The sequence below is a fragment of the Lontra canadensis genome, unplaced genomic scaffold (assembly GCF_010015895.1).
Source record: "Lontra canadensis isolate GAN:19392208 unplaced genomic scaffold, GSC_riverotter_1.0 scaffold4, whole genome shotgun sequence".
In the NCBI taxonomy this organism is placed as follows: Eukaryota; Metazoa; Chordata; class Mammalia; order Carnivora; family Mustelidae; genus Lontra; species Lontra canadensis.
The window spans coordinates 15,652,088-15,677,846 of record NW_022630998.1 but is presented as its reverse complement, the minus strand read 5'-3'; the positions used below and the strand labels follow the sequence as shown (position 1 = coordinate 15,677,846).

Sequence of the window (25,759 nt, the reverse complement as noted above, 5' to 3'; positions counted from 1 at the left end):
AAAGATTCTATGTATTTCCTGGCAAACAAAAGCACAGAATAATCAGTAAGATATCTCTTTTGATTAAATAATGTCCTAAAACAGTGTCTTATTTTCCTTGTTTCTCTATTTCTCCTTATTCTGTGAACTATCTCTTTCCAAACTGGAAGATTAAGTTAGTAATTGCTAATATTTACCATCAATTTCATGGGGCGCCTGGGTGGCTCAGTGGGTTAAGCCTCTGCCTTCAGCTCAGTTCATGATCTCAGGGTCCTGGGATCAAGCCCCGCATCTGGCACTCTGCTCAGTGGGGAGCCTGCTGTCTATTTGTGATCTCTGTCTGTCAAATAAATAAATAAAATCTTAAAAAAAAATCAATTTCACAACAAAATATTTTCTCTTAACTCAGTAACATTTGTGATCCTGAGGTTTTATGTGTAAATGAGCAATTTATATTTAAGTTTAGAAAATTACATAAAACCAAATTGCAAATTGCAACTAAAATATGACAGAGTGTATAATAAAATGCTTGCCTGAACTTTTTCGTAGGTGTATAGTAACATGTAAAAGTCACCATTACATCCTTTTAACAGTCTCTCATCAGTATCAAGCACAAAAATTTATTCTTTAAATGGTTTATTTTTAACAGGTTGCCAAGGATTAAGGGGCTCAGGGAAAATTTTATTACAGTAAAGCAAAATTTTTGGAGTTACATGACTATTTTTTTATCTTGATACAGCATTTGTCCAAATTTATAAAACTATACATGAAAAAACAACTTTATTGTGTGCAAATTTTAAAATAAAATGTTTTCAAAGTAGATGACACCTGTAATATTTCATTAAAAACAAAGATCTTTGGATAACAATGGGATATTGCACATGTTGTGTCTGAAGCTATGTTCTCAGAAAAATTATAACCTACAACAGGTTATAAATATGTAGGGGGCATATGTATAAAATATGAATAACAACACATTTTCTCTTAATACCCTATGTTCTTCTTAACCTAGAGAGAAATAAAAAAGTTAAGACATTTGTTGATGAATACAGTATTATCAGATATTGAAATTGTTGAGGAGATTTATGACATTTAGAAAACTAAACTATGAAAGCAATTATGAATAACTAGATATTTTATATTATTCAGTATCTTTCATACATTTTATATGCCACTTTTTTCTCCTATCTGTTCTTGTATCAATACATAGATCTTAAAATCTGAAAGGAAAAATTTTTAAAAAGCAGAAAAGATTTTTAGACAAAATTATGCGATATTTAAAAACAATCAACAAAACAAAAACGTAACTTACTGAATGGGAGAATATATTTGCAAATGACGTATCTGATGAAGGGTTAGTATCAAAATACATAATTTGCACTACTCAACTCCATGAAACAAATAATCCCTTTTAAAAAATGAGAAGATATGAAGAAACACAGAGATGGCCAACAGACATATGTAAAAATGCTCAGTATCACTCATCATCAGTAAATGCAAGGCAAAACCACAGTGAGGTATCACTTCATATCTATCAGAATGGTTAAAATCAAAACCACAAGAAACAGCAGGTGTTGGTGAGGCTATGAAGAAAAAGGAAGGAACACTCATTCTCTTGGTGGGAATGCAAACTGGTGTAACCATTCTGGAAAATAGTATGGAGCCTCCTCACAAATGTAGAAATAGAACTTCCCTAGGCTCTAGCATTGGCGCTACGGGGTATTTATTCCAAAAATACAAAAACACTAATTCAAAGGGATACATGCAACCCTATGTTTACAGCAGCATTATTTACAATAGCCAAACTGTGGAAGCAGCCCAAGAGTCCACTGATTGATGAATGGATAAAGATGAGTGGGGTGTGTGTGTGTGTGTGTGTGTGTGTGTGTGTGTATGAACATTACTCAGCTATAAAAATGAAAAAAAAAATCTTGCCATTTGCAATGACATCGATGGAGCTAGAAAGCTAGGTAGAGTAAGTCATTTAGAAGATAAATGCCATATGATTTATTCATATGTGGAATTTAAGAAATAAACAAGCAAAGGGAAAAAAGAATGAGACAAATCAAGAAACAGACTCTTAACTATTGAGAGCAAACTGATAGTTACTAGATGGGAGAATGGTGGAGGGATGGGTGAAATAGGGAATGGGGATTAAAGAGTGAACTTTTGGTAATGAGCACTGAGTGATGTATGGAATTGTTATATCACTATATTGTACACCTGAAACCAATATTATACTGTATGTTAACTATACTGGAATTAAAATTAAATTTAAAAAATTAGATGATATTAACAAGGATGAATTACAAACAAAAATAAAGGAGATGGCCACATTTCTTATATTAACAATGATTATCCTAATAGAAAACTTAGTGAAAGGGATATTGAATTAATCTCTTCTTAAAACTTAGCATTTAGAAGTTCTGAGTTATCTTTTATCTTCTTTTACTTCTCTATTTTTTTCCCCAGAGATAAATTTAATAGACTATTTTTTGTGTCTATCCTAAAATGAAGACGGAGTTAGGTGTGATTTAAGTCACAACTAGCTTGAAAACTCCAAGCAAGAAAAGAGATGGAAACCATTAGAAGGGCTCACTGTTGGGGGATAAAATCCATAGAGAAGTATCTAATAAATTTCTCTATCTCTGGTTGGTTAACTCCTTCTAGATAAATACCTCACAATAATAATTTTCCTAAACATAAGTTTATTAAAGCACCAAAATGAGTGCTTTGGAAAGGAGAAAAAAAAAAAAAGGAAGGATATGCGATGTTGACTCAGAAGCTGTGACTATCAGTTCTGGATGTGCTATTAATTATCCATCTGATATTGGGAGCAAGTAATGAAAACTTCAGTCTCTTTATTTAAAACAGAAAGAAATTGAAGTGAACCCTCTAAAGAGTTTATTTCACTTTGGAATTTCAAATTAGACTACAATGATTTTTTCTAATTGTGAAATAAGTTAAATATGATTTTTCAAACAGTACAAGATTTTTATTTCATACTTCATTTTCTAGAATTTTCTGTTCTAAATTTTTTAGTCTCATGGACTTAATAGTTTTCTCTAAGTAAAAAAAATGTAGAACTTGATCATTTTTTAGTATATTAAAAGAAAATATATATAATAGTCTTATATTTCAGCAGAACAAAAGTATTACTCTCCCACACACACTCATAAACTTTTATCTCTCTTTAATTTTATTTCCCCTTTTTTCTTGAGTGTACTTGGTTTGATAGTTGGTTGCTATATTATGGTAATACCTTTGTTATTTTCAAGCATTTCAAAAACTGTTTAAAGTCACATAAATACAGTTGTTCTTTCTTTGTTAGAATAATCTTCAACTTTAAAAGTTTCTTTTCCATGGAGCCCCAAACCTTATCAAAGCAGAAAATCACCCTTCTTATAATAATTTTGGGTTCAACATCTGTGGCAAGTTCCATATAAGCAAACACAAGTGAAATGCTCAAAATGTAATTTTCATTATGATTGTTATTTTAGGAGGTGTTCTTCAATATAAAATATTTTTAAAAGGTGACCTAACCTTAGGTTAGCATTAGTCCTTCAACCCACAAACTCCTAAGTACCTAGTGCATCACAGAAGTGATGATGTTATCTTCTGTAATCGTTAATACTATGTGTCAACTTGACAGTGCTAAGAGATGCTCAAACTATACAGAAATCAGTTATCTAGCAAATTCAGTATACATTTATACTGTAAGTCATTCTGAATGAAGATGACCCCATGAACCCATGTTCCTTGTATGTCCAATCAGTTTTTGCCCTGAAGTATTTGAGTTGGCAGTTTTACTTATTTTTGTTAAGCAAACATAAGTTGCCCAAAAATCTCTTTCTTTCCATACTGTTGCTTAATATTTCACATACTCTTGGCTTTGAGAAAAACTCAAGGTGTTTTCTTCAAACTCAGTGTGGGATAAAGAATGGATTATGCTTCAAGTGCTCTTAATTATCTTACTGGCCACTGGATATCTCCCCACTTCAAAAGTTATCCAATCCCAAATGACAATATTGTACAAAGTGAGAAAACTTCACCTACCTAAATGCAACATTTTATTCAGAAGTTATCCTGCATTTTCTTTTTTTTATTATTACTTTTGTTTCCCATCTAGAATTGTTCCATTTTTTAACTTAAATGATTTATATGTACTTTCAATTTTATACTAATTCATGTATTTAAGAAAATCATTATTTTATTTAATGATAAATGTTAAAATCTAAGCAATTTGAAGATTTTGTATACCCCACATAATCACTAAGTATCAAATCAACATTGTAGCCCATACTGTTGCCCCTGCCCAGATCCCCATCCACATTCACATTTTACAATGAAGAATGCCTCTAAGGAACATACAACTTTCTATCTGAGGGACATTTTACATTTTGCTTTTCTTGCTAGAGGAGCAAAGTCATTTTCAGTCAGGACAAGCCAAAAGTGTCAGACTTATTGACTCAAATAAGACCCAACTAATGACTAATGGGAGAGAGTAGATGAACATACTAGTTTCCTATGCTTTAACTGATACCATTCTAAGATGCTTTTACTATATTCCAGAGTTCCCCACCGGGATGAACTTCAATTTCCGCTCTATGTTGGCTTCTTTCTTGCTATTCTTACCCCTTATTGATATTTTCTAGAATCACTTCTCAAAAAAAAAAAAAAATGTCTTTACTCAAACTCTACCTCAAGGCTACCTCAATACTGAACTAAGATATTATTCACTGAAAAAATAAAGAAGAATAAATGAATAACAACTGAAATTGAGCATTGTACTACAGAGAGATACTAAAAACCTCAATGTAGGTCTTGGGAGTAGGCTTTGGGAGCCCCAGTGGGATAGGAAATAATAGTCTAAGAGAATGTGGAAAGAGGAACATGAAACAACAGTGAAAACCTTCATGATAGCTATTTCCTCACCATCTCTTTCACAGATTTGAAAAAGATTATTCTGATGCAGTCCTGGGCTGGATTAAACATAGAGCCTGATTATCTTACTATGATATAGGCATTGCTATAAGATATTCAAAATGTGGTAAATGGATGAATAATCATTGTATGGATCAAAAAGCCCTATGTAATTCTAAACTCAGTATGAAGTGACCTGGACATTCACTTGCACATTAGTGAACACTTGCAGAAAAAAAGCTGTGATTGACCCCCAGTAACTACGCCATGGATGTTACACCATACCAAGACCAAGTGCTTTGTAGATTTCTGAGGACAGAGAGCGTAGAAAGCTTATTTTTATTGTCCCACTTTGACTGGAACAGAGGAAGGAAATCCCTTCTGAGAAATCCCTTCTGAGAAATTTATTTTGCATTTGATGACAAACTAGGACTATAACTCAAATTATTGCTCTTAAGGTATGAAAGCATCCTATATTGTAGGAGATAAATAAATGGTTTTCTAATCAGTAATAAAAGCATATCTGCTTAGTATCTAATATGGGTATATACTTCTAAGTATTAACATAATGCCATCACTTGACCTTGAACATGTTTTGTTGTTGATACAATCTTTAATATCAAGATAGGAATATTTTAAAACATAATCACTGTATTAAGATACAAAGCAAAATGAATTACATGTTTAAAAGTCCTATTGCAACAAGGTCTGAATTTGCTGATAGGCATTTCAAGGCACTAAAAATGATTCATGGAAGAAACACGAACCTGAAACCGACAGATTTGATTGAAGGGTAAAGACATACCAGGGAAAGTGTGCGAGACAAACAAACGCTTTGTAATGGAAAATCTTGAACAGAAAGAATCAGTTGAGACTAAAGAGGAGGAATGAACCTTGCTTCTTTCCTCACTACTGGTAGAATGAGCTGGGATTTTCACAGTATGCACAAACCATTCAGGGAAGTCTGGCAAGAGGGAGAACTAGTCAACTCTAACTGAGAACTATTACATTCTAAGTATCACCTGGGATCCTAAGATACACTAACTCACTTACCTAATCTTTTGAAATAAATTTCACATTCTGAATTTTGAATCTAAGGTAACTAAGGTTCCTATAAGTAAGCCCATTTGTTCTAGGTAACTCTACGAGCCCACATTAGAATTAGGAGTCTAATTTAGAATTATACAATGACACAAGCTTTCATGAACTTTCATGAACTGCCCTTTAATAGAAAAGGGTCCGATAATAAAGACAAAGGAATTAATTCCAGTAATTAGCAAGTGAACATTTCCATGGAGAGGTGCGAGGAAAGAGCAAAGACACTGTCCATGGCAGTCTTATATTTAACAATAATTTGATCCATAATCCAGACTTTCGGAATCTTCAAAACTAGTCCGTTTACTCTTAAGACTTTTCTTTTTTCTTGCAGAGTAACTATCAATCCAGAAATGATCCCTCCTTGCCCTAGAGTCTATGTGATTCTTTTGTTTGTTTGTTTGTTTAGATTTTATTTATTTATTTGAGAGAGAGAAAGAGAGAGAGTGAGTGCACAAGCAGGGAGACTCGCAGGCAGAGCGAGAAGCAGGCTCCTCACTTAGAGGGGAGCCTGATGTGGACTCAATCCTAGGACCCTGGGATCATAATCTGAGGTGAAAGCAGATGCTCAAACGATTGAGCCCCCCAGGTGCTGCTATGTGGTTTTTAAGAATTCTTTTTTTGCACTTTTATTTATTGGATTTTGAATCTGCATGAATTGATTTTAAAAAGTTGGGGGTAAAATCACAAAAAAAAGTTATAATAAAGAATACGTGATGAAAGGAAATCCCATCACACATAAAAAATATTAAAATGGAAAGCTGGTGAAAAATGGTATTTGCCATGTAAAGCCTAATCATATTATTCAAGTATTTTAACAGGTGTTGGAAATACCATATGTAAGATCTGGCAGTCTTAGCTGCATCTTACTCTGTTTAATTACTGTCTACCTCAGTAAAATTGATTCACCACCTTAACTACAGTGCATACAGACTATGCAAGTGGTGAAGAAAAAGGAATGGTGGTTATAAATTACCTATGTAAATGTCTTTAAGAAACTAGCACATAGCAACACTTTTTATTTAAAAATTAACAAGATAAATTATTATTGTAAAACAGTTGATAATATTTAAAACCACAAAATACTCTTACAGCCAAAAAGCTAAAGAATCATAAAAAATGAATTAAAGCAAGAAAACAATTTACTACTACTGAGCCTACAAGAAACATATATTAAAATAAAGCATTTAGACTCCTACAACCCACATAATTATATACTGGATATACTTTCATGATTCACAAATTATATATGATCAAAGCTACTAACTTTTCATTGATTTTGTAAAACTAAGTGTTTTTCACTTTTTATTTCAAATTTGAATGCATAAAAGCAAATTCAAAGGGCCATATAAAATTTTCACTTGGATGTGGTACAAAATTTTTTCTCAGTTACTGTTAAGATAGATCCAAACATACATCTGATATTATTTAGTAACAACATTTAGAGATTATATATATTAACTCAAGCACAATAGTGGAGTTACATAAATTTCTTCCCAATATTTTCATGTGATCTTCATTAAATTTCCAAAGATGCTACAAATCTACTTTTATGTTTTCCTTTATCTTCCTGGAAATTTAATTAGAAGGAGTAGGAGACAAGTATATAATAAATATTGCTGTTTTCTTACTCACAAACGGATTAACCCCATCTTCTTTATTGGGCATAAAGTACTTGTGCTATCATTACATTTTTAAAACAGTACTTAGTGCTTCTATTGTTTTCATTATTCTGAATAAAACCACATCCTTTAAAGTAATTATTCAATTAAAAAGAAGAAACTGGCATATTGCAAAGGTTAATACACTCCAGCAGCTCATTAAATCAAAGAGTAAATATCTTTATCTTGGGCTAATATGAAAACACCATAGAAAGGGCGTGTCACTCTAAGTTATTTACAGTGGGTACTAATTAAGCACCATGCTTAATTTATTGGTACAAATCACTCTTCCTGAATTTCTACTAGCTCTATAGAAACTTCTTAAGAGAGCAAGAGGATGGATGTTAGATACTCTGTTTCATCTCCAAGAAAGTAAAGCTCATTCATCTTAAGTACCCATTATGCTTTCTCTTCCTTGAACGGGATTTTTTTTTTCCTTTACATACATATATTGACACAATTACTATAGTCTTCTGATTTCAGTCAGGAAATGTGCAAAGATGAAAAGAGGGTTTTTCCCACTGGGAAAGTATCAAGGTAAGACTTCCCTTTAAAGAAGCAATCTGAGACCACAGGGCAACCAAATAACTTGAAATCTGGAGTGAGACAAGACACTGCACAGAGTGACCAAATCCAAATGCAAAGCATTGGATTACTAGAGGCAAATGATGTCAGATAGCATGTAAGGTAATGATGTACAGAGACCAGATATACCCTCCTTCCGGAAATAAAAAGTAGACAGATACATGATACAACATTAAGCAAGATGCTGTACATCAGGCAACAAAAGGGATCCATGAGTTGGGAACAGATCCAAGTGAAAGCTACAATCTTGACTGAGTATATGGAGTTTCCAGGTACAGTGCAGAGAGCAGGAGCCCAGCTGGTACCTAGTGGGCTGGAAGGACAGAGCTGAAAATCTAGGGAAACTAAAGAAGCTGGAGCTCTCAGACAGAGTGTTGGAGAAAATGTGCCATGCGGGGAATGAACCACAGGCATGTGTAGAGTCTCATTTGAGAATTTGCAGTGATCGCTGCATTCCTGTGAGGAAACCACTACAAGCCAGGGAAAGAACCATCCAATAGGACAAGAATAACAGTACCCAATGCTCATGCGGGGCTAGAAAGAGTGCCTGTGCCACCAGAAAGACTGAAAAATTCAGAATACACAGGGCACTTGAGTAAAATATTTACATCAGGCTTCCCTTAGTAATGGGGAATAATTAGTCATAGATGGCTCCCACTTGGCAAATCTCAAAAGCAAGACCTGAAAGATTTAACCATTTTCAAGTAAAAGGCTTCCCAGAACACAGCCTCAGTTTATATGTAGGAATATCAACACATTCAGTAGTCAGCAAGATAAAAATCAGGAAGCAGGACAATCTGACCTCTCTGGGAGGAATCCCCCCTCTCTGTTATTTTGTCACATAAAATATAACTCCTTGGATTTCCCAAACCTCAAGTTATTTCCTAATTACATTTGCACTGTATCCTGGAAGCAAGTTGGGGCAATCACAGGAATCAGCTCATTTATCTCTTCCCCCACTTAGATGTGACTGTCCTGGTCTGTTTCCAATGTCTGGAAACTGCTCGTTTATATATTGTGTCCAGTTCTCTTTGGTTAGCAAACAAAGATAAATCTGACCCCTGTTCTTTCATTTTCAAAATAATTTTGACTTTTGATTCAAAAGTCAAAAAAGTCTTTTTGACTAGAGAATGCAAAAAAAAATCGTAAATTTGAAAATAATCAGAAAACAATGAAATTTTATTTTAAAAAATTAACATAAGTACATCGAAAGGAATAAAGAAACTGATCCAACTAACGTTTGATGAAAATTGTATATGTAAATCCTTAAAAGAAATCTATAAGCAGATATTGAGCTCTATTTTAAAAGGTTTATTTGCAATGGTTTTTGTTAGTTTTAACGTATTCTGAATACAAGGAGTTAGGTTTCTCACAGTCAGAGAAGGAAGATACATATAAGGAAAAGTGGAAAGACAGAATGAACCTTGTGATGTTGAACTGGTTTTGGAGGTAGATTTATGAATTCACAATATATTAGATAGGTAGGTAGATGGATATGCACATAAAGATATACATACATATACAGACATACACATACATTTATATGCATATGTGTATGCATATATTTTCCCGTTAGCTCTGTCAGCTGAGAAGTTTTAAGAGCAATGAAACCTCAGCATCCCTGAATACACCTACGGCTTTGTTTATACTTTGTTTCTACTCAGTAAACCATGGAAAGGAAACTGGGCTCCTTTAGGAAGACATTTGCCAGGAATAGGACAGAGAAAATGAAGAGGAGGCTGCACAAGCTTCTGCTAAGAATAAAGTAAGAGGGCACCTGGGTGACTCAGTGGGTTAAGCAACTGTCTTTGGCTCAGGTCATGATCCAGGAGTCCCAGGATCGACTCCCACATTAGGCTCCTAGCTCCAAGGGGAGTCTGCTTCTCCCTCTGACTTCCCCTGTCATGCTCTCTCACTGTCTCTCTCTCAAATAAATAAAATCTTAAAAAAAAGAAGAAGAAAGTAAGAGTAGTATATTCAACAAAAAAGGAAATGCTCAATGAAGTGGGTATGTCAGAAGGACACACAAGAGGGTTGGAGGAGCTTTCACGCACCAAATCCAATAGGATTTTAGTACTGAAATAAATAACTTACAATCTATCGAATATAACAGGAATCCTTGATTTTATAGTGACATTAATCAATTAATGAGAGAAAGGAAAAGCTCTTCTTTGCAATAGAATGCTGAGTATAGAAGATAGGACATGTTTTGCAATCACTATATTGCAAACTTACTAGTAATACTTCGTTCAGGCAGGTATCATCAATAGATACTAAAACAAATGGGTTAAAGATTGACAACAGTTTATCTACGCAGTCTCAAAATACTCCCCTCTAATACAAAGGGGAACAATTGTGAACTACAGTTCAGACGACCTGGCCCTGCAAACTTCAGCAGAATTAACCTCACCATATTGGCAATATTCAGATCTGTGTGTTGCTAGATCTAATTTGCCAAGAGAAACAGAGAAATGCTTTTAGGATATCCTTGTGAAAGGATCACAAGAATCAGATAATGAGGAAACATCAGAGAAACCCTAGTTAAGGAACATTCTTCTAAATAACGGCCCTGTCTCGAGATAATGGATTGTTGTGTACAATTGATCACTGATGTTGTGTTTATGCATAAAACGTCCTTTTATAGGAAGCATGCACTATAGCATTTGAGGGTAAGAGGCATTACGTTTGCCACTTACTTTCAAATGGGTCATAATGTTATATACACATGCATAAACACACATTCTCTCTCACACACACACACACACAGAAAGTGTTCAATAATATGTTAACATGCAAGCAACCTGGGTAAAGAGTAAACAGATTTTTTTTCAGTATTATTCTTGTAACTTCTGTAATTTTGAGATTATTCTTAAAAAAGATCCAAGTATATAATATAATTAAAGGTAAAAATAAGAAATAAAGCCTTTATGGAGTTTTCAAATATTTATTACATTTAATAATGTTATCATGGAGTAAATTTTGTCCTTTTTACAAAAAAAAATCTTACAAATATGTTTGTGAGGTACAGAAATTGAAAAACTGCATAATCTGTTCTAAGTCACATCGAAGATAGTTTGTCTAAGAATGACCAAAGTATCTTCATCTAAGTCAGTAATCTTATAAAGGTTACAAGAAGAACAAAAGGATATATATTTTTTTTTTTAATGTGGAAAGAGATGAAAAATCTCATCTAGATTTCTAGATGTTTTTTCAGTGGTATACTTTGAATTCAGGGATTTATGTATAATTTTTATAATGAAACATAGCCTAACATTCCAAGTTAGATTTTTCCAGAAATTTTCTGCAAATGTTTAGAACTTTATACTTAAATTGAGATAAAGGTACTAGCAAGAACTATTTGTTAGCTTAAGCACATTTGTCACACACTAATGGTCTACTTTTAATCAAATCATGCATCATTCTTCTCAAGCCATCTTTAGCATTAACAGCCCACTGAGTGGTTTTGATTTTGCCAAGTTTATTATAGTTCTCCCATCCCTGAATTTGCGCTCACCTTTTCGGGGAATCTTTCCTTCCAAACATTTACAAGCCTTTCTTCTGTCTTCATGTTTCATCAGCTCTCTGCCCAAATGCCATCCATGTTTTTAGTCAAGTAGTCACTGACTACACTCTGTAAAATACTGTCCTTTTTGTATCCATCTCCATAAATCAGCCTTATTGCCCTTTGTCTCACATGAAGCTCATTATATATTTACCATTATCCTTTCAAAGACATATAGTCTGCAGCAGAGTTAGAAACAAATGAACCAAATGTTCAAAATTAACCCCAAATCCAAGAGCATTGCTCTGGACTTCACCAAGATACCCTTTAAAAATTGTTCTGCTGAACGTTGTGCCAACAATTATTCAGGCATTGGTTTTATGCTTTATTATTCCCCATGATAACCAATAATGAAATACAACAAACCTAGTAATACTTTTTCTGGATCTATGTCAATGTTTTTGTTTTCTTTTGTTTTAAAGGTTTTATTTATTTACTTGACAGAGAGAGAGAGATCACAAGCAGACAGAGGCAGGCAGAGGGGGAGGGGGAAGCAGGCTCCCCGCTGAGCAGAGAGCCGGATGCGGGGCTGGATCCCAGGACTCCGAGATCATGACCTGAGCCGAAGGCAGAGGCCTAACCCACTGAGTCACCCAGGCACCCCATCATTGTTTGTTTTTTATAAAGATGTTCTTCGGACCATAAGACAATGGCTAATCTTCAAACTTTTGTCAACAAGGCAAGGAAGTGGGTGATAAAGAAATCAATGTATAGGCCATTGAACAGGACCAGTGCTCTGGCCAAAGTTAGTTTGAAAATTCATTCTCTTGTGCTGAGTATGTCAGGTGATAGGGGTTGCATTCAATATGCGGATTGCTTTGGGTAGTACAGACATTTTAACAGTCTTTGTTCCTTTAATCCTTGAGCATGGAATGTCTTTCCATTTCTTTGTGTCATCTTCTATTTCTTTCATTAATGTTTTCTGGTTTTCAGATCACAGGTCTTTCATCTCCTTGGTTAGGTTTATTCATAGGTATCTTATTATTTTGGGTGCAATTGTAAATGGGATTGATTATGCAATTTCCCTTTCTGCTGCTTCACTGTTAGTGTGTAAAAATGCAACCAATTTCTACACATTAATTCTGTATCCTACGACTTTACTGAATTCACTTACCAGTTCTAGTAGTTTTTCACTGGAGTCTATGGTTTTCTACAAAAGACCCTGAACCATCAAAGCAATTTTGGAAAAGAAAAGCAAATCTGGAGATATCCTAATTCCAGACTTCAAGTCATATTACAAAGCTGAAGGAATCAAAACAGTATAGTAGTGGCACAAAAGTAGATACACAGATCACTGGAATAGAACACAAAACCCAGAAATAAACCCATAATTACATGGTCAATTAATCTTCAACAAAACCAGAAAGCATATTCACAATGGGGAAAGGCTCTTCAACAAATGGTGTCAGGAAAAATGGATGACAACATGCAAAAGAATGAAACTAGACCAGTTTCTTACACCAGACACAGAAATAAATTCAAAATGGATTAAAACCATAAACATCCTAGACGAGAGGACAGGCAGTAATGTCTCTGTCATCAGCTATAGCAACATTTCTCTAGATAGATCACCTGAGACAAGGGAAATAATTAGAACTATATTAAAATAAAAAGTTTCTGCAATGCAAAGTAAGCAATCAACAAAACTAAAAGTCAACCTCCTTAATAGGAGAAAATATTTGCAAATGACATATCTGGTAAAATGTTAATATCCAAAATATACAAAGAACTTATAAAACCCAACAGCCCCAAACAAGTATTCCTTTAAAAAATGGGCAGAAGATGTACACAAACATTTCTCTTAAGACAGCCAGGGGCACCTGGATGGCTCAGGTGGTAGGCATCCATCTGTCTTTGGCTCAGGTCATGATCCTGGGGTCCTGGAATCCAGTCCCGTGTTGGCGTCCCTGCTCAGCAGGCAGTCAGCAACTCCCTTTGCCCCGCTCCCTCTCCCTGCTCTGCTCTGAAATGAAATCTTAAAAAAAAAAAAAGACCTCCAGGTAGCCAACAGACACACATAAAGATGCTCAGTATCCTTCATCATCAGGAAAGTGCAAATCAAAACTACAACAAGGTATCATCTCATACTTGACACATGCCTAAAATCAAAAATGCAAGAAAAAAGTCTTGCCAAGTTTGCAGAGAAAAAGCACCCTCTTGCACTGGTGGTGGGAATGCAAACTCGTGCAACCACTCTAGAAAACAGTATGGAGTTTCCTCAAAAAGTTAAAAATGGAACTACGCTATGATCCACTAATGGAGCTACTGGGTATTTGCCCCAAAATACAAAAACACTAATTCAAAAGGTACATGCACCCTTATGTTTATAGCAGCATTATTTATGAATTATGGAAATAGCTTGTGTCTATCGATAGATGAATGGCTCAAGATGAGTGGTGTATTTACACGATGGAGTATTATTCAGCCATAAACAAGAATGGAATCTTGCCATATGCAATGATATGGAGTTGGAAAGTATAATGAATTGAAAATATTTTTTAAATTAAAAATATATCTTTTTTTAAATATTAAAAATATATCTAACTTTTTTTTTTAAGGATTCTATTTCTTTATTAGGGAAAGAGAGAGAGAGAGAACACAAATGTTCATGAGTTGAGGGAAGGGGCAAAGGGAGAGGGAGAAGCACACTCCTCACTGAGCAGGGAGACCAGCACAGGGCTTAATCTTAGGACCCCAAGATCATGACCTGAGCCAAAAGGCAGACACTTAACTCACTGAGCCACCCAGGCATCCCTATCTAACCTTTCTTTTATTTAAATGGTAGAAAAAATTAGGACTGTAATTGTGTTAAAATGCCAACTTTTAAAGATGTATATACATGCTAAGGTTAACTTTGGTGAGGGGGAGACAGTCTTAACATTTTATTATGCCCACAGAGAGAAACCCTGATAAAGTCATAAAAACTACAAACACATACACACAAACACACACTGATTTTCAAAGGAACTTAGTCTTTTAATGAAAATATTCTATAATTATTTGTGAGGTAAAATCGAATTTGGAAAATGAAGTATTTGTGACACATTGTTATACAGAACTGTTATACAACAGATGAGGAGTTAGAATTTTAACACTCTAAATGGTTTTATCAAATTAAGTTGTTACTGGCTGGCTTTAATTTGAACTGCCTTGCATGCTTTTGCCGAATTTCAAATTGATCTTAGAACGTCTAATTTATTTGTCTTGGATACTTTGAAATTTATTTTAACCAAATAGGAAATTAAAATAAAATTCAAATTGATTTGGCCCTCTTGCTTTTCTATCACCCTCTCTCAAAGATTCCATTTGCCTGTGTAAAATCCACCCAGCCCAGCTTTACCTAATTTGCTGATGGAATTGGAATCTGTTTTGTTCTGTGTTTATTGAATTAAAATAGGAAGAAATAATGGACTCTATTCACCAGCTCTGGGCTTTGCCTAAAATAGGACCACCTCGTTGGGAGCTCTGCCATCCCTGGCTTCTTTGTCTCACTTCTGCGTGACTACGATTTGGCTCTGTACCGTATTTCTGCTTATCCAGTTTGTTTTGCTTGGTTGTTCAATGAATAAGCATCTGACTCTGTCTTTATTTTATTGAAAAATCCTGCACCGCTTTTGGTTTTGCCAGCCAGAGGAGTAAAAGGACATATTCTAAGCAAAATCTGGGGGCGCATTTGATAGCTTTAGTGAATAACTAGTGAGGTTTTATTTTAAATGATTCATGCAAGCTTTGAAAAAACACTCATAAGTATCTAACTGGGAAAAGTAAATGTATATTTTGTCAGACCATATGGTTATGAGCTGTCCTACATTTAAATGTGTGAGAAATGGACATACTGGTCTAATCAAAATCATTACTTTCAAGATAAGAATCTGAGTTACAGTAGTATAAACCTATTACCAAATGTCTTGAATATTTTGCCAAATTTTAAGGGTGGTCTACTGTAACTTCTTAAAATTTTTGAAGGACATGATGGCCACTGATCACAGGACAATGGTGGGAAGAGATTTCTTTTAAAACCTCCAGTAGGGGGCGCCTGGGTGGCTCAGTGGGTTAAGCCACTGCCTTCAGCTCAGGTCATGATTTCAGGGTCCTGGGATCCAGCCCGGAATCGGGCTCTCTGCTCAGCAGGGAGCCTGCTTCCTTCTCTCTCTCTGCCTGCCTCTCTGCCTACTTGTGATCTCTCTGTCAAACAAATAAATAAAAATCTTAAAAAAAAAATAAAATGAAACCTCCAGTAGTAGTGGAACATCTTCCTTTTATGACAACTGAGGCTAGAACATGGAGCTGTCTTGTTTTTAACTTTTTCATGTGTGAGATGTTCAACCAATAATTGAGGACCTACATAAGACAAACAGAAATTTTTCTCAAGTTTTTTTTTTGTTCCTTTCTGCTATACTCTTCGAGGTCCTTTTATGTATTTTCTAAGTACCTCTAGGCCCTTCTCTTTTCTAATTCTGTACTCAATACATGAAGGCACTGGGTCCCCTTTTAAGTCTTTTCCAAGGCCCTTATGTCTCCAGAGTAAGAAAAGGATATTCTCAGCTTAAAGGCACAGAAGTTATTTTAGTATAAGGAAACTATTAACCGAAAGTTTATGAAAATATTTTGGTATCAGTGCCAGGATCCCCCTTTTTACAGTAAGTGGATTTCTGACAAGCTAAGGAATCTTAAAGAAAAGCAACTATCAGCTGTGTTTGTACCAACTTAGGACGTTTTGACCATGTATGGCCACCAAGTGGTCACATATAGGAGATGGAAAAATGTTCCACCACAAGCTATGTCCAAAAGTAGATACTGCTGTCCCTGGTTTGTATCGCTTTCAAGGAAAACCTTACTTCTATGCAACTATTAAAAATCTCATTTCATTTCTGGCTTCTTCCTCAATAATAATGGAAGTAGCCAGTCAGGAGAGACTGGATAAATCAATTTTAAAATAAACCAATCTTATTTTGGGAAATCCCTTCCTCATCTTCCTGTGGATGGACATTTGACACTTGAAGATGTGTCATCCCTCATCCCGGGCAGAATCAACCTTCTCGAAATGTCATGGAACTTTGTCACGCTGACATCCAGAGGCATGTAGTCTCTGTGCACCAAGTGAAAATGTTGAAAAGCCCATGATAATAGGAGAATACAAATTCTTATGCAGTGAGCCTTTTCAAAAACATATAAAAGGGAAGTAACTGTAATATTACCTTAAAATGGCAAAAGGGAATGAAACTATGATAGCTACAGTAGTTAAATTACCCTACCGACCCTTGTCCTTCTATAATCTCCACCCCTTAGCATGGGTGAAATCTGTAACCACAATAAGTTATTATACATTATACTGTAAAAGATTTTATATAAGCAATTATGGGTACTAATTGGTTGACTTTAGGTTAATCAAAAGAGATTATCTATGTAGGCTGACCTAATCGCATGAGCCCTTTAAATCTGGGACTAGTGGTAAGAGACCAAGAAAGTCTCAACTCTACAACAATCTGAAACCCTACAAAATCTGTGCTAGGAAAGACACCCTCATGTGCACAGTCTTTGAACCTCCCCATCACAGCCTAACAGATCTCTCATCACAAGCCAATCCTTGCTCCTGTTTGGGATAGGCACACTTTCTTCCCTAAGACCAAGGATCTTCTAGTCCAGTGTTTTAAGAAACTAGCTTCATAACTATTGCTATAGTGTTAGAGTATTTTTTTGACTTCTTTGTCCTCCTTCAGGACTTATTACAACTTGCTCTTCACTAGACAAAAGAAAGTTGATATGATCCAAGGACACAGTAAGGAATTTTACTAAAGAACTGGTCAGTAACCAGATTGTTCCTTGATCTTCACCCTTAAGTTGAATCCCAATAGTATAAATGACACAGAAAGTGGTTAGACTTGGTGAATAAGTAGTATCAGATAAATCCTGTGAAATTTCAAGTGCCTATCCCATCAGTGAACACTTTCTTTAAAATGAAGTTTAGATTTTTGCATTGATTGCTGGATTTCTTGGGATTTATACATTTGGCTCCAGTCCATATCAAGGAACCCATCATGTTTTTACTTATAAAAGGGACCCAGAAAAAGGAGAGGCTTTTACTTCAAAGTAATTCTAAGCTATCATATAAAATTTAAAGACACTCAGTTTTTAGGAATCCCATGGATCTAATGATGCTTACAATGGCTGTGGTAAATGTAGGCACTTACAAATTCCAAAAGAGAATTATTTCAAACATCCCTAGGGTTTCAAGGAAAAGCAGGTCTTCAGCTGTTAAGCAGCACTTTATAGTCCTGGTAGAAACTTAATTCTTGACCGAGATATACCCAAACAATGTGAACTGAACCATTCAGGAGAATTATTTGATGCTATTTGACATACCAAGACATAATATTGTGTTTATAAAAAATCTAGAATATAATGGAAGTATTTCATAAAATACCAAACTCAAGCCAGTTTAGAAGGTATAAGGAAGGTGCAGACGCCTGAGACCCAGCACACGGCTAAGCCATTCAGTTTCCTAGGCTCCCAGGTCAGCTGGCTTCAAGCTTTCCTGGCAATTGGAAACACTGACAAGATCCTGGAGGATATAATGAAGGAGAAAATACACAGTGTTGGACCCCTCTCTGCTTCCAAGGACATCTCGATTATGGCTTTTTCTCTAGCCAGACAGGGTGTTGCATTGTCAGCTTCCACGGATTCCAGACCCGAGCTTCGGGAAATGCTGCCTCCCTTTGTTCTTGCAGCAGCTTACTACCTCCTGGGGTGGTGCACCATCCACTGTTTGGCTTCTCAACAATCTTATTATCTGTGCAGTCAGTGCTCCTATCTCCACTACCTATACTATATTCCTATACTACATTCCTTCTCTTTAAATCCTTACAGCCATTTCCATTTTCTTGGCTAGATTCTGAATAATATGTAGATAAAATCTGCTTACAAATTGTAGGAGATTCTAATCAACTAAGTTATATAAATATTCACAAAGAGATAACAAGGATATTGCCAATAAAATGGGTGATAACAGTATCAGACAGCTGAGTGGATCAAAGATTCCATCTGTGTGAAAGAATCCAATATAGATTAGGACACTTGGGAAGCCAAAAGTGATCATCAATATACACACTTTGAGGATAATATCTATGAATAATATCTGAATAATATCTATGCAGCTCTATTTTCTTCTGTCATTCCATAGGTCTTTCTCTTTATCTATGAGTTATTGTGATTTATCATCCCTAGAACAGTATTCTATTTCAGTTACTTTGGATTGAGACATTAATAACTAGGTTTCGATGCATATATTTTAAGAGAATGGACACATCTTTAATATTGATAAAAAATAAACTATAATAAATGACTCCAGGCAAAACTTATTTTAATTGTAATAAAAGCAATAGGCTTTCTATCTGGCAATGAATGAAATTGGTATGTATCCCAGGAATTACACAAGGAATAAAGTACACTTTCTGCTTTAAGAATTCTCTATTTTCATGTATACCATTTCTTTGATGAATTAAATGTTAGTCCATTTCCTTTATCTTCATTTATGTGAATTAAAAAGAATAAAGAGCATATTGCAAAATATCCACATGTAAAAATATCCAGTATCACTGTATGAACTTTTCTTGCTCTCAGGGAAACAAATTCATCTAGACCAGAATTTGCTGTTACTACGGTCAGAAATTTGCAAAGTCGTTTTTGCATCAGAACAGATGGTGGTTGGTGGTAGAAGTTTCCATGCTTCCATCTTACCAAGGCTTTTATAACGAGAATGCTTATGCGAAAAAGTATAATTCTATTAAAGAATGTTTAGACATTTTGAATGAAACTAAACTGGAACATTTGAAAATATAATAAATAGGGATTCTAAGAGCCTGGTCTAAGCAATCATAGGGTGCTATTTGATAAGCATTTTGTAAGCATTTTTATCCTTACTTTCCTTTATTCAAAATGTCACCCTTTACAGTTCAGTTGACATTTGGGATGAAAAGAAATCACTTTTTCCCCCCCAAGAGTGCACAAGTTTGATTATTTCTTTGAATGAACTATCACTTTATCCAAGCAACAATAACATCTTAAAATACCCTTTTTTCCCCATTGACCTACATCTCTGTTCCAGATTATTAAGTGTAAAACCAGCAATTCAATCATTTTTTAATCCTTGATAACATGGTCTTATCTAACATTCGCCTTGTGGATATAATTTGAAAGAGAATTTCATTAACATTTAAGCTCAGTGAATACATAAGAAAATGCAATTTGTTTTTGATAAATATTCTAATTTCGGTAAGTGCCCTATCTTATTTTCTCTATAGATTTCTATCTATGGAAACATATATGACTGCTTGTGTTACAAATTAAAACCACTGTGATACAAATAGTTTTAGGTAGTCCAAATGCAACATTCCTTTTCAGTATTTATTAATGCAGTTAATCGAGTTTAAATTCCACTGATATCTTATGGCTAGACAGAGATATAAAATATTCTAGCATTTTCCAAAACTTTTGAGATGCCGGGATAGATTCTTTTTTTTTTTAAATGAGGCAAAAATGTCTAACCTATATCCAAAAGTCAGAGTCAGAGATAGATTGAAGCAAGTATCTAACTACTTTTTAATTTAACAAGAATATTTAACTTGAAGTACCTTTAACACTGTTCCATGTCTAGGGCGCCTGGGTGGCTCAGTGGGTTAAGCGTCTGCCTTCAGCTCCGGTCATGGTCCCAGGGTCCTGGGGTCCAGCCCCGCATCAGGCTCCCTGCTCAGCAGGGAGTCTGCTTCTCCCTCTCCCTCTGCCTGTCTTCCCTGCTTGTGCTCTGTCTCTCTCTCAAATGAACAAAATCTTAAAAAAAAAAAAAAAGCTGTTTCATGTCTAAAGATATAGCATAGTTATGTGTTCTTAGTAGAGAAGCAACCACATCCATGCCAATGATTTTCAAATCACAATGCAGCGTCCATCTCACTTATTTTGCCAAAAGGAGAAAAAAAAAATTTTTAAGAGTATACTTGAATAACATTAGGAAATGACCCTCCATTTAAAAAGCTGAATTATTAAGACCAAAAAAGAATAGACACTCAAAAAGAACAATAAAGAGGCAAAAGACAAAAGAAAATGAAAGTGGGTCACATAATAGTTGGAAAGATGTGAAACTCAATAATAATCATTGAAACACAAATTAAAATCATAAAACATGATTATTCTCTTTCGGATCTCCTATTTTCTCACAATCCTAGGTTCTTGTCACGTATTTATAACTTGTCCTTTAATGGCACACTCTTAGTTATTTAATAAATTTGGCACACTCTTAGTTGTTTAATAATTTGACAATGAAAATTCGTAGTACAAAATCACAGCTACATCTGAAAATATCTCGTATCTACCATCTGACCATTGGGTACCCTGTGCCACCATCCCATCACACACCCTGGCCTTGTCTCTACGAAAAGACAGCTGTGACAGCTGTTCAGAAATCCCGTACTCAGCTAACTCATACTTATGTTAAAAAGCGTTCCATTAGTATGCATGTGTTACTGCTTTTAACATTATAAAAATTGCAGGATGTTTCACGTAATAGTGTTTCCGTGTGCTTCATACTGCCATGATTCACCTATATGGTCACATTTGTGTTAAGTCTACCCTGCACATTTGAGACAGAATACTTGTACACTATGCCAACTATCATAGTTTGTTCTTTTACCCCAGTGCTATATTTGGGCTATTTTGAGGGGAAAAATAAAAATTTCATTTCACAAAATTGCAGAATTTAAGTGGGCTAGTAACACCCAAGTATGAGAAATTTACTCATACCATTTAAGCACAAGTGTAAATGAATAAAGGAGAAAAAGGCTGGTGATAAGTATTTTAAAATAAATCCATATTAAACTATTGAAGATATACAAAACTATTGTATTGAAAATTTTGGGCATCTTTTAGTGTATAATTTTTAAGAATGAAGCTAGGTTTGTTTTTTTTTTTTTCATTTCCCATACATTTATTTCACTGATTTATGTTTCTGTTTTCCTTTGTTTCTCTAATTCTGCAAATTATAAGTGCTTTTGTGTGTGATTTTATACATACAAATATTTAACTTAATTTGAATTAAATAAATAAATTAAGAAATAAGTTTAAGAAATGCATTCTGCAAGAAAGAAACCCTGTCACACAGAGGAGATAATGCACATTTGGGTGATCATCTTTCCCACATTTTTCTTTAAAATGCAGCTGCACCCTCAAATACAAACAATTCCATATATACTTCATCATATGTAATATTCTGAATTGTGTCTACCCTCTGTTACCCAATTTATCAAAATTATCTGCAATGCCTATTTAAACAAATGCAAGTAACTAATTTCCTGACCATTGGGAACGTCTTTATCTTAAGGAAAGGAGAAGATGGGTGCAAGATAATGAAACATCATCATCACTTCTCTGTTCCTAACGTAGAAAGGCTGAGATCAACCTCAATACACAAAAATAGGCATGTGGTTAAGAAAATTAAAGCATTATACATCTAATAAATGAAATGATATGTGGCTATTAGAGAGGACTTTGTTATTCTATACATTTTAAGAGTTTTGGCTATGATATATCATGAGCAGGTTAAAGCAGTATAATCACACACAAATTTGGATTTTTATCCTAATATCGCATTTTATATCATATCATGCTTAAGAAAAAGGTCTGGAAATATATACACACATACAGAGAGAGAGATATACACATATGTATATAGATATGGATATCCACACACATATCATGCATATATAATAAAATTAAATTTATATTTAGCTCTTCATGGTCTTTAAGAATTATTAGGAATTGGCTGTATACAGATTTTATGTGTTTTCTATATTCTTTATATTAACAGCCTTCCCATTTATGTATTATCTGGACTTCTACAAGTATTTATAAGTTTATAATAAGAATACTGGTTCAATTTTCCTTTTTGTAAATACATAAAATAATCTCTACTATTTCAAAGCTTAGGACATTTCTTCCTGCCTCTGAATGTGCTTACCACCTTTAAATTAACTAACTTTCAATGAACTAAGTACATATTGCTATTTTTCTTTTCAAAAACAGTAGAATTTTCAGATTTGCCCATTTTACCTTTTTACTTTTAGATGTTTAGTTTTGAATTCTATTTTGTTATTTTTAACTCCTGAGTTATCTTGCAAATACAAAATGAACAAATTTGTGGAGAGAGCTGTTCAAAGACTTGTATGTAAATATAACAGAAATCAAAATGTCTTTCAACTCTGATTAGAAGGGGTTCTTAAACATTCTGAAAAAGATATCCCTTATGTTTAACAGAACAGTTCAAAAGTTTAAAGCTGTGAATTTGAAGTTACCCTTCACTGAACAACAGAATTCTAGGCAAAATCTATTCTCAAGCATTTGGGCTAGTTTAAAATCTAGGACCAGAAATTTCATTTATAATATTCCAGGTACAGAAGAATATAAGCTGATCTAGTGCTCAAATACTTATATTTTTATCTTTTAATTATTATTATTATTTTAGAGAGAGAGCATAGGCTGTAGGGGAAGAGGGAGAAGGAGATAGATTTGGGCTCAATCTCACAACCCTGAGATCATGACCTGAGCAGAAATCAAGAGTTGAATGCTTAACCTACTGAGCAACCCAGGCACACCTCTAAATAATTTTTAAATATAATTATTATGATCTCCATATCTGAACTATTAAATTTTATACTACAAGAGGTTAAATCATTGTTCTGTAGTCATATACTTTGCAAGCCTTAGAGCTGGAGTTTTAGAAAGTACTAGTGTGTTTGTGTCTATGTGTGAGCTACAAATTCCTTCAGGTAAAGCATCAGAATAGAGCCGGGTGAACACTTTAAAACAAACCATTTTCTATGTTTCAAAATATATGATCTAGTACTTATGTAACTATCAATCATTGATTCATATGGAATAAGAAAGATGTAGATAAGCAATGTTTATATATACTACACAGTAGACACTCCAGTGTAATCATTTCCCATGTTATTCCAGAAAATAATCAGACGGCCTAAACTTTCATGTGAGTCTGTTGTAAACAAAACCCCATCAAAGAAACAAACTGCAGAAACACTCTTATATAACCAATATATAGAAAAACCAACTGAATCCCGTATCGTTCACTATATCCAACTTTGGAGGAGTTTCCCCGTTGCTAACACATTCTACATCTTTGTATCGAAGAGGCCAGATTGTCCTCACCTGAAACGAATGCATTTCGTCAATGACCTTTGTAAAGAACACATGTGTGCTGGATCCCAGCACAGATTTACTGATGCCTGGGATTTAGTAAATCTTAGGTAGAGCCCAAATATTTCAATTTTAAGAAGCAAACCAGTATCTTTGATCATTAGGAAATTTGGGGAAACGTGATATTAATATAAGAAAGGGAACTAAAATATGCATTAAGTACTAGGCACCTTTTAAATTATTAATATTTTAACCTTCAAAAAAATACTGTAATTTAGGTCACTCCATTTTGAAAGCAGAGAAACCAAATTTTAGAATAATTGAATACCTTGCTTATGTTTACATATAAAATAAACAGGGGCTCATTTTGCCTAAAGAACACACTTTTTTTTTTTTTTTTTTACTTTATTACTGTACGTATCTTACAAGTTTTGGGAACTAACTTAGGCATCTATTAATCATTATATAATTTTAGTGCCAAAAAAAATGATAATTCACCAACATTTCAACCTTAAGTCAAAGGGATCCAGGGAAAATGTTTCACTGTAAAAGATTTCTTCTGGGATCCTAGTTTGGATTAAACTTGAATATACCTTTCAAGTTCAGAACCAGTTAACTCAGTTTTACACTGTACAATAAATCCACGGGAAATTCCACTCACTTGTACATTTGAGGTTCTAGTACCGTTACATATTATCAGGTAACAACAATGTGTTTCAACTACTGAAAAAGAAAAAGGGTTTCTGGTCCAGCACTTAAGAAACTTGGAAGTGGACACTCTGTCCTAGCAACAAATAAAAGGTAAACAAACTATAAGATCAACAACTCTTAAATCAGCAAGAGAAATGAAGTCACAAGGCAAATTTTACAAATTTTATCACAACTTACCACAGGAGAAACCTTCACAGGAGCCAGTGCCCGGGGAGGAAACCGGAACTGCAACCGGTGAGTTGCTGAAAGCTCACCATGGACGAGAATTGGGGTAAAAACTGCAAGGCCACAGATCGCCAGGAAGCCCCCACACTTTTATTGTCTTCTGTGCAGAGTTCTACGGGATGCTCACAGTAATTACGGAATAAAAATTCGCTTGTGATTGAGACCCGGCAGGGAGAGAGAACCATTTTGATACATTCCAGAACATTCTGTTCTAAATGAGGCCTGCCCTCAGGAGAAACTATTTAACCAAAGCCTAACCTCCGGGGATTTGTCAGAGTCTAATTGGCACGGGGGAGGAGAAATATCCAACCAGCTGGTTCTAGCCTTGCCTGTGGAGGAGGGGACTGCCCAGCCCAGTTCCTCCTAGCTTTCCAGGGGAGAAGGGGGAACACCCAACCCAGCTGGTTCTAGCCTTTCACAGGGAAAAGGGTAAATACTCAACTGGTCATAGCCTTCCACAGGGAGGAAGGGAAATCCCACTGTTATGTTGCAAATTGGCCAATTAAGAACCACGCAGCAAAACTTCAGATAATCCACTGTGAGACCCTTTTAAAGGCAAAGTCTAGGATCCTCCTCACCCGCTTTCTTCTTACCCTCTTCCAGCAGCCTCACTGTGTGCCTTCTCATGCCCTCACTTCAGCATGCCACGCACCCAGCATGACCTCTGAATAATAATTCTTGTTCCTCGGATTTCCCTGATGTTTTTGCTGAAGTGCATTCTCTGATTTTAATAGGAGCCAAAAGAGAAGATTCATCCACAATATCGGCTCCAGAGGGTAAGGTGTCTATGCAGTTCCCTACAAACAATTGGGGTGCAGGC

The 25,759-nt window shown here is 34.9% G+C and overlaps 1 long non-coding RNA gene across 1 annotated transcript in view; it reads right to left on the bottom strand.

Moving 5' to 3' along the window:
- The window catches only part of LOC116860038, a 233,126-nt gene extending 208,201 nt beyond the window's left edge, over positions 1-24,925 (bottom strand). Inside the window, exon 1 of the long non-coding RNA XR_004381259.1 lies at positions 24,892-24,925. This is a non-coding gene — a long non-coding RNA (uncharacterized LOC116860038). The remainder of the gene's footprint in view (positions 1-24,891) is intronic.
- Between the last annotated feature and the right edge of the window lie 834 nt (positions 24,926-25,759).